Below are 9,396 nucleotides of genomic sequence, written 5' to 3'. Positions count from 1 at the left end.
TTACCAAACCTGCCTTTCTCTTAGATATTTGAACTGTACTGTACAGTAGCATAAATTTAGGTACAGTAACCACCAGTCATAATAGTACAGTTGACAGACATGCCTTAGTGTTTTTGTTACTCGTCTCAGTTTTACTTGTGTTACAAAGGCTAACATAATATAGGCCTATAGCACTGGTCACTGCACGCAAACCTGGTCTAACACTACAGTATAAAGGATGCATAGTGGAGGTTACTAGCTACAGCACCAGTAAAATACACTGCACCATTGCTATAAAATATTAGCTACAGTACTGTACCTTGTTCTCTATGGCCTACACCTGTTACAATACTTTAGCCATACCAGTATCTACCAGTTTTGTACGGTACACTAAAGAGTATTGTACAGTAGTTACTATACTCGTATGTTCAATGTGCATCTGTAGCTACCAGTATGTGCTGTTAGACATATGGAGAACAAGATGCCCTAACAGGCAACCCTTAATTTTCACACAGCTGTTACAGGTATATGCAGTATTGTACTCCTAATGTTGCCCCACTGACATAATTCCAAACTGCAAGCCTCCATCTTCCTGGCCCAGCTTTATATGGCAACAAAATTGCAGTGCCTCAGTGAAGTATTGCTGTAAAACTATGAAAACTTTCATTCCTGAGCAATGTCAAATTGTACCATACCATAATTATCATTATCCTACCCAATATCCAGTGTTCGTATAGGGTGGGGAGACCCAGAGTATTAACTGCTCATCTCGGTGTAGGAACAAATTAAAGGAAAAAAGGAAGCCCCTGGGTAGGCAATATTCTCACCCCACACCCTCCTCTGGCATGAGATGTACAGTACCGCATAAAAGTGTTTGCAGTACAATCAGTCAACATAGTATATCCCATAGCTACCGATAAAATAAAGAGAGAAACTCTAAATGGATAGGAGACACCTAACTTTACACTAGTCTCTAAATTTACCAGTATGGTATCTATTTCCATGGCATACATACCCAGTAATGCCTCTCCCCCTCCCCCCCCTTTTTTGTTATGACAAATAGGCTAGATTTGCACACAACTTAAAATACTCAGAAGTGAAGGTAAACAAGACCCAGACTGTAATTGAATGCTGAACACACAAGCTCGCCTCTTATATTTCAGCACTGAAATCTCATTTTGGCAAAAACCGTGCATTTGTGATTGTCTGCCTTCACTTCAGTGCCTTGATTCAAGTCTGTTCCTAATTCCATCCCAGCCAATGTTCCTGCATATGCTAAATTCTTCAACTCTGTCCTAATTCCTCCATCTCATCTCTTCCATGGTCAACCTCTCTTTCTTTCCTCCCACCCACATCACTGCCATAAGCTAGTAACAGATAGCCTGATTAAAATTTACTGTATATAACTGATAAAGATCGAGTACATGGGAGGTCTAGGTATATTTGTGGAGTAATCTAATCAATGATAACCTTACAAAATTATTTCTGCAACTGACAACATAATATTTAACATATACTGTACTGGTACGAGTAACTACCAAACAGCTGCAGCCAGTATGGTAACTCTCCCTTTAGCAATGTACCTAGCCCTGTCCCAAGCTCAATAAAATGGTCTAAGGTATCCCACAAGCTGAATGTACCGTAGCATAAAAATAAAATACTGGAGAATTTAATGACAATAATCTACGGTATTTTCTGAACGCATTTAGTAAAACAATGACTTTTGTTGCGGTTACAGCACTGTAGGCTAACATATATTCAGTTAATTACAGATGCATTGTGGTGAAATGACTAGAAACAAGCTCCAATAACTTCTTCAGTATGATGACAATTTTGTTTTGCTCTAGAGCGGGGGTTCTTAACCTGGGGTCCGTGAAGGTCAAAATAATTGAGCACAATTTAGTGGTATTGCGTGATGCCATTTGGCATTGTTAGCTGCCCCCAAAACGCAAAGAGTCTTGAATTCTGGTGTTCACTGACATAAGCCTACCCTCGTCCGGCAAAGTGAGCTATGGGTGCTCTGATCCCGTTTGCTATTACATACTTTTGTGAGTCAGGGTTTTCAGCACTTGTTTCTATCAAAACAGAAAGTCGAAATCAACTGTATGTCAACAATGACATGCATGTTGCCTTGTCAAAGGCCAATCCACAATTTCATCTTCTTATTCAAGCCAAACAACAACAACCCTCTCACTGACATGAATTTCTGAGCAGAATTAACCTTTTGTTTTGTTTACTTTGCACAGGTTGGATGTACAGTATTTTATTTTTTCATCGAGTGGCCATTAGTTTTTGCATGAAAAAAGAGTGAGAAACATAATTCTTTGTAAAGACTATTTTTTACTTCGTGTATGTCGTACACTGCATGAGGTAGTTTTCTATTCATTGCATGCAAAATGCTGTGTTTATGTGCTTAGGTGCATTTTTGTAGAGAAGGGGTTCATAGCTTTCACCAGATTCTCGAAGGGGTCCGTGACTCAAAAAAGGTTAAGAACCACTTGTCTAGAGTATAGTCCGAAAATTCTGTTCAGGTAAAGAGGGACCTTATAAGTAAAGGTGTTCAGTACAGATGTACATACCGATACTGTTAGACTCTCATGTAAAAATTTGGTACCGTACTGGTGCTAGGTTGTCACTGACCAACCCCAGTCTGTCTTGACAAGCACACATCAATCACAGGCAAGCAACTGCCTCTGCAGAGCCACCCCATGCAGTGATCTATGTTCCCTTAAGAGGGTACTGGTACGGTAACACATGGGGACTCGTGGACACAGGGAAGCAGGGGGAAAAGTGTGGAGGCTTGGTTCCTAGATGGATGTCGCATTCGTGTCTCCACCCAATTAACAGGAGTACCAGAGTGGGCACCATTTCACTCAAAGAACTGGTAATATGGTTACCAAACTGTTGTAAATGGTTCCCTAAGTTACAGAAAACTATTAAACTTGTCACTCAGTGTAGAGCCACCTAAGAGGAATAATAAAAAGTGACAAATAAAAGAAGTAGAAATAAAGATAGAAATAAAGGAGGACAGACAGAAATAGAATTGTAAAGGTGAAGGAAGAAGTACAGTAGGTAGCACTACACTGAGTGAATGGATGATGGTTGCCACCACCTACTACTACTAGTGCTGGGTAGCAGTGCATAACCAACAAAAAGTTTACAGCATTATCTGATTTATACACTACGACTTATGATCAGCCACTAATCTTCCAAGTAGGCTATAAAAGCCACAACTAACCATTTATCAAGTACCAATGAAATAAACATCATCACTGCATATAGCCTATGACAGTACTCTACTGATAATGTACAGTATAGTTAGCTATAGCTTTGGGAAGGCTATTGTTACCCTGAACAGTAAATTTATCAGTAACCAACATAAGAAAATACAGGTATTACTAGTACCAGTACCCCCTACTAGTTATCTAAGAAGTGGCATTGAAGGTTAATTACATTAGGGTCACTGAAATATTGCAGCTAAACACAACATTTTTCAATAAGAAATTGTTTCTGGTCAGGTTACCAGTAGTCCTATACCGGTACTGAATCATGAATATCACCAGCCGACAACTATGACACTTGGAAACAATTTATGATCAACTGCAGCTAATACCGTATGGTATATACAAAGCTTTTTTGCATTAAAAAAATAATAAATAAAAATAACAATAATAATACTCCAGTGCACTTTTTGAGGACTAGGAATATTAATGTAGCTTCCTTTCCTACTTTTCCTTATTGTCCTTTGTCTAGCCTGTTTGTTTCTAACAACTGGCTAACATGGAGTAAAGCTAATGTCAGACTTGGTTCAAACTGATTTCATTCTGCTAGTTTTGGTCTTCACAACAGGATTTGTATAAAAACAGCATTTTGATTCTAACCAACTACAGCACAGTAACTACCACACTATATTTGGATAAACCTGTGTAAACTACCATACAACACAATAAATTATGTACATTTTAAACTGAACTTTATACTGTACTGTTTATACAATACTGTACAGTACACAAAATTACACTTCCCTAACTAAAACTGTTCTCTACAATTAGTTTGTTTAACTAAAAAAGGTTGTTAAGGACTCACCCTCTAATGAATCACAAACATTATCTGTCATATTCAGGTATTTGTGGGTTTTTAAATTTACTTAATGATAGCACTTTTTTTTTTTTTTTTTTTTTTTTTCACTCACCAGCTGCAGAGGAAACATTAATTATGGTACAGTACCAGTAAACATTAATGAAATTCATATGAAAGTCTACCAAAAATATAGCAAACAATTTTTTCTAAATTCTGCAATACCTAGCAAGTATTTACCAAGTTGACCTAACAGCATTTGTCTCCCACTAGGATGCTGGATGTTTTGAGGAAACTTAGAAGGTAAATTCCATAACACCTGTAGCCACAACCTGCACTTGCAACATTCATACCCAGTACTATGAAAACCCACTAAAGTTATTCCACACAATCTTATCAAACTTGCAACCCACCAGATCTATTCAACTTGCCCCAAACAAACTAGCCTAACCATCAAACCTAAACTTAAACCTGGTACGTTATCGGTACCGGTATATAAATTTATCTGACAGAACCATAGGCTACAAGTACTAATTTAATTTTACCTGTTCTAAAGTTTGTACAGTCGCTACATATCTGCTGTTGTACTCATATGCCCAGTCCCATACTATGTCCAAGTTGGCGGACAAAAAACACCCAAAAGTTTCTCTGTCACCAGTTTCATGCCAACCCATCATCGTCCCTCATGTAGCTATAGTGGTTGATCTTCCATGCTACTGGTACAGCAGCTTTGTGTCTCAGCTTTAATTACCAATGTACAGTAGTGATCACTTCAAAATACAAACACAGAAACAAATCAACATTCTAATGACCAGGTACCATTGTTCTGTGCCCCAAATCAAACATTTTTGCATAAGTACTGAAGGCTACATGTCCTGAAACACTTGGTTATTCTTTCAATTTATTTTTTGTCTTAAGATATATTCACACCACTTCCGAGGGGTCAGTAGGATCCAAAAATCTGAATGAGTGGACAGAAAATGAAACATTTAATAACCAGTGCAACCATCATTCCTGAACAAAATGACAAACACTTCGACTTCAATGACTATCATTTGGGGGTGCCCAGTTTAAAACATTTTGGAATTAAGGCACATGACCCCTCTCATAACATCGAAACTTCCTCAATGTCTAGTACTGTGCCTCAGTGGTAATAAATCTTGAGCTCTATATCTCATTTATTACAGTGATTAAAAGTCTTGATCCCAAGTTTCATCCAAAATTACTGAGTCAAAAAATTGCCTCCAAATCTGTCACCACTAGTAAGGTCAAAGAATCAATGCCTGTGCTACTTATAATTCCAAGCTTGTTCTGAGCTATGGTATACGTCAAAATATGGATCAGGGAACTATTTGCCATCAGATATTAACTTTTTTGGAGCTATGTCAAAATAGAGATCAGCAAGTTATTTGCCATCAGATATTCTTCAAACCTTAAGCAAACACATTTGGTACACTAGCACCACAAAGTAGATACGGTATCCCCAAACTCTTCATTCCACTCCCTTATAACTTGTCACGTTCTTCTGATCAGCATATTATAGGAGTCTGTTATCTGTTATATGAACAAGGAAGCTATCAATGTCTCTATCCAAACTTAATGTCCCACCAGTTTCAAGTTTTAAGGATCCAAAATGTAGAACAGGAAGACTGATAATGGAAGGGAACATTCAATACTACTATTACTATGGCACTGCCCAACTCATAAACACCTTTATATTCTCCCCCTCCCAAATTCTAGTTCTTTCACTGCTGTGGACACACTTTCATACATTAGCTATTTTGTTAACTACATGCAAATATGGTAGGCAACAATATAGAGAAAAACTAGCAACAACTCATTTCACTGCAATGTTTCCACTTCATTCTAGCTAACAGGAGAGTTTGGCTTCACGCGAGACATTACTGTAGTAAGCAAAGGGTAAAAAATCATTCCAATACCCTCTTAAACTGTTTAATCTGTGAACACTCTCAATAAATCCTCCTAATTACTACTCATTACCTAATAGTCCCAAAATGCATCATCCAGAACCTTTACATACTTATCATTTTCCTGATCCAAATGCTGTTACAAAGCCTTGGCACTAAAACATCTCAAACAGCCTGAACTAGATATGCTTTATAATTAGAGTTACCTAAAGCAGAGTACGGTAACTGCCACAGATGAGTCACTATCATGAGACCAGATTATGCACTGAAAACATCTTTCTTGTAATAGCTAAACTTAACTCCCGAAATTGCAATAAAGATCTGCAATAGTTCTGTCCAATGCGGCTATCAAAAACTCTGATACCCTAGTTACATCCCCTACGACATTCTTAACCTGGCATCTCTCAAAATACCAAACTTTGTCCTAACATCCAGTTTATTATCCTGCTTGACCTACGGCATTCTCACGGGCCTTGTGCAACGAAAAATTGCTTATATAGTGCATAGTAGCTTCTTATACTAATTCACAAATGACTAAACTCTGTTTCAGATACTTATAAACTTCTTGCATAGACCTACAATCCCAAACCTCTCCTTCGAACAGCTAAAATAATTACCCTACCTGACTTGCGGCGCTTACAGGCCGTGTGCGATGAAAAATATCTTGAAAAAACACTTAACATCATCTCGCACCAACTCCAAATCCCTAAACTGTTCCAAAACCCCCAAATTGTGACCCTACTTGACCTACGGCACTATAACGGTGCTTGAGCGCTGAAAAGATGTCTTCAAGAAATACACTCACCCAGGCCGGTCTTAGGAATTCACATTTTAATTCAGTTTCAGTTGAATATTAACACTCGGGTTATCAGCACACCGGGCGAGGAAGCGAGGTTTCTCAGAACTAGCGAGGACTTCCCTTGTTCTCCCTCGCCAAGTTATTTTTAGTCAAAAATTTTAAGTTTTTCAATTTTCTGGAGGACCACATCACACACAATATTTGTTATCTATTCACTGACACACACTGACAGCTCCACGTACCTTAGGAGACATAAATAGCGGAGAGAACGGATCTACTGCAGCGGTCCGACGCGACCCAAAACTCCCTCAAATTCGATTAATCGTCGACTGCTTTCATTTTCCCGTTTTTTCGTTTTTGGGTCGAAAGAGTTATGCGAGGGTCTCCCACCGCCCTCTTTTTCAAACGCAGTTTTCACAGGTATTATCACTCACTTCCCTTCCTGAGTAGCACGGACACGATCCAAAACCACTCAGACACCCTCCCCTTACCTTGAACCCAGTCACTATGGCGCCTTTCGAATTTTATTTAGATAATTTTTTGCTCAAAAATATTCCGACCAACCGTCCCCCTGACGGCCGCCAGCGCAACTAACTCCTAGACTCCTCGGCCACCCGTAAGATTATTCATTTCACATACATTAACTTTCTATGTTGTCCGTAAAAAGTTATACAACTTAAAGAACAAATAGTTTAAGCCACGTCCTCTACATTATGGTTAACGAATAAAAGCAAGAGCGAGGAATAGTGAGCGAGCAAGTATGATACGATACGTTTTCCTAATGCCGGCAGCAACATGCGGCCAGCCAGCTGATTTGAGTGAACGGAAAAGAAATCTACCAAATATCACCAGACCTTGGGAATTTAGACACACTTGGCTACACAGCCTGCTCAGACTAGCATGAAACTATTGCCGAATTTCCCCCATAGCTTAATTTATTCGACGATATTTACGTAATAATGAGAGCGATAAACATAAACTGGCGACCTATCGCAGCTCTTTGCGGAAGGGGGGAGGGGTTGGGAGTTGACGGGCGGGGGGTTTGGGGGGAATAATAAATTTTTATATGGCCTCTGTGCCTCAGATAATGGAGAACGCTGGCATTCCATATCAGGTGGGGCTCCCTTGCCTCGCTCCGCCTCACTCCTCATTTCTACTCTTAGGCATGCATCTAGGAAAAATCGTAATCCCGACGGCAATCTTGATGTTTAGAAAAAGTTCTTGTGTGTGTGTATTACTCATTTTGTATTCAAGTCAGGGTCGAGGAGGATTACGGAGTGGGTTCATATTAAGGCTATGAAATATATTTAGTGTGTATTGTTTGACATACAACTTAAAGTATGGTAGAGTTTGCATGACTAACGTCAATAGTCGGACCAGACTCGGAACGTCGCCTGATCCTGACATAGTTTAAAATTAGCCATAATTTGAAACAAAAACCCCTCTCAGGTCCGTTTCTGGGGAGCTGCCAACGTCGCCTCTTTGTGAATTTTGGCCGGCGTGGGTTGCGCTCTAGACGCCGGAAAGTTTGCTATGGCGTGAGCCTGTTTTTGGTCGTATGGTTTCTTTCTCGTTTTCTCCCGGCTCATAAAAACCACGGTCGTCACGATAGCTGCGTAGAATGGAGAGAAAATGACAAAGTAGACTGATTTCCCCTAAGATTCCTTTCCGTCTGACAATGTGAGTATTCGACGAAACACAAAAGTCGGCAATAATCAATAACGAGCCAGGCTTCCCTATAATTATCCTAATAGTAATCAATTCTAGAAGGTTGGCTGCCCTGCTCCCGTCCTCTCTCCTTCCCCCCTACTTTTGACGAGAAGGGTTGGCAGCGCTGATATTATTTTTCCCGCTTCAATTTTGGCTGAAACGGAAACACCTGTCAGCCTCGGGGCCTTTGTTTTACATCTTTTTTTTTGTTGTTGTATTTTATGCTCCCTGCCGTATGGGGAGTTTCTAATTTGATGTTGGTAAAAAGTGAATGTGACCTGAACATAAAGTTTCTTAGTCTCAACGGCATTCTAAGAAACTGGCTGAAATCGAAGACGAAAACTACAACTTTTATCGTTCACCACATTACTGAGCGTTACATTATGTTATCAAACAATGAGTAATTTGACTATACGGATGTGAGAAATGAGACCGCGCGTTTCTCGTCTCTAATGTCTATTATTCTTACACTCACTTACAACGGTCTAATATACTTTTTCTCGGTATTCATTTCTTCATAATAGCATGTTGCGGATATTTTTCTTCTTTACAGTTTAACATGTTTCTAAATGTACAACAGCCTTCCCAAATATGTTTCTGCTAAAAACGCAAATGTGGAATTCAATTGATGAAAGTTAAGAGGTGTAAGAGTTACCGAAAAATGTGACCAAATATAAACAAGATGATATGTTTATAATAATATAATTATACTTTTTATCTCTGTGACGGGAAGTTGTATTATTACATTCATGCAAAGAAATTGTTCGAGATCATTTTTTTTTTTTTTTACCATAATTTATCGTATGGGCTCAAACATTATATTACATGCACACAAGACGAAACAAAGACGCTCTCTCTCTCTCTCTCTCTCTCTCTCTCTCTTAGGCCTAGCAGACTTGACTA

At 39.1% G+C, this 9,396-nt stretch overlaps 1 protein-coding gene across 1 annotated transcript in view; it reads right to left on the bottom strand.

Annotated features, from left to right (window-relative positions):
• The window catches only part of LOC145413200 (uncharacterized), a 36,102-nt gene extending 29,106 nt beyond the window's left edge, over positions 1 to 6,996 (bottom strand). The window contains exon 1 of the mRNA XM_080282923.1: positions 6,790 to 6,996. The gene's annotated coding sequence lies outside the window, so the exon portion shown is untranslated. The remainder of the gene's footprint in view (positions 1 to 6,789) is intronic.
• Between the last annotated feature and the right edge of the window lie 2,400 nt (positions 6,997 to 9,396).

Source organism: Coenobita brevimanus, chromosome 95 (genome assembly GCF_032717465.1).
Source record: "Coenobita brevimanus isolate Jiangsu-jjx chromosome 95, ASM3271746v2, whole genome shotgun sequence".
NCBI classification, from domain to species: Eukaryota; Metazoa; Arthropoda; class Malacostraca; order Decapoda; family Coenobitidae; genus Coenobita; species Coenobita brevimanus.
Note: the sequence above shows the minus strand (reverse complement) of the source record. Positions and strands in the feature narration are given on the sequence as shown.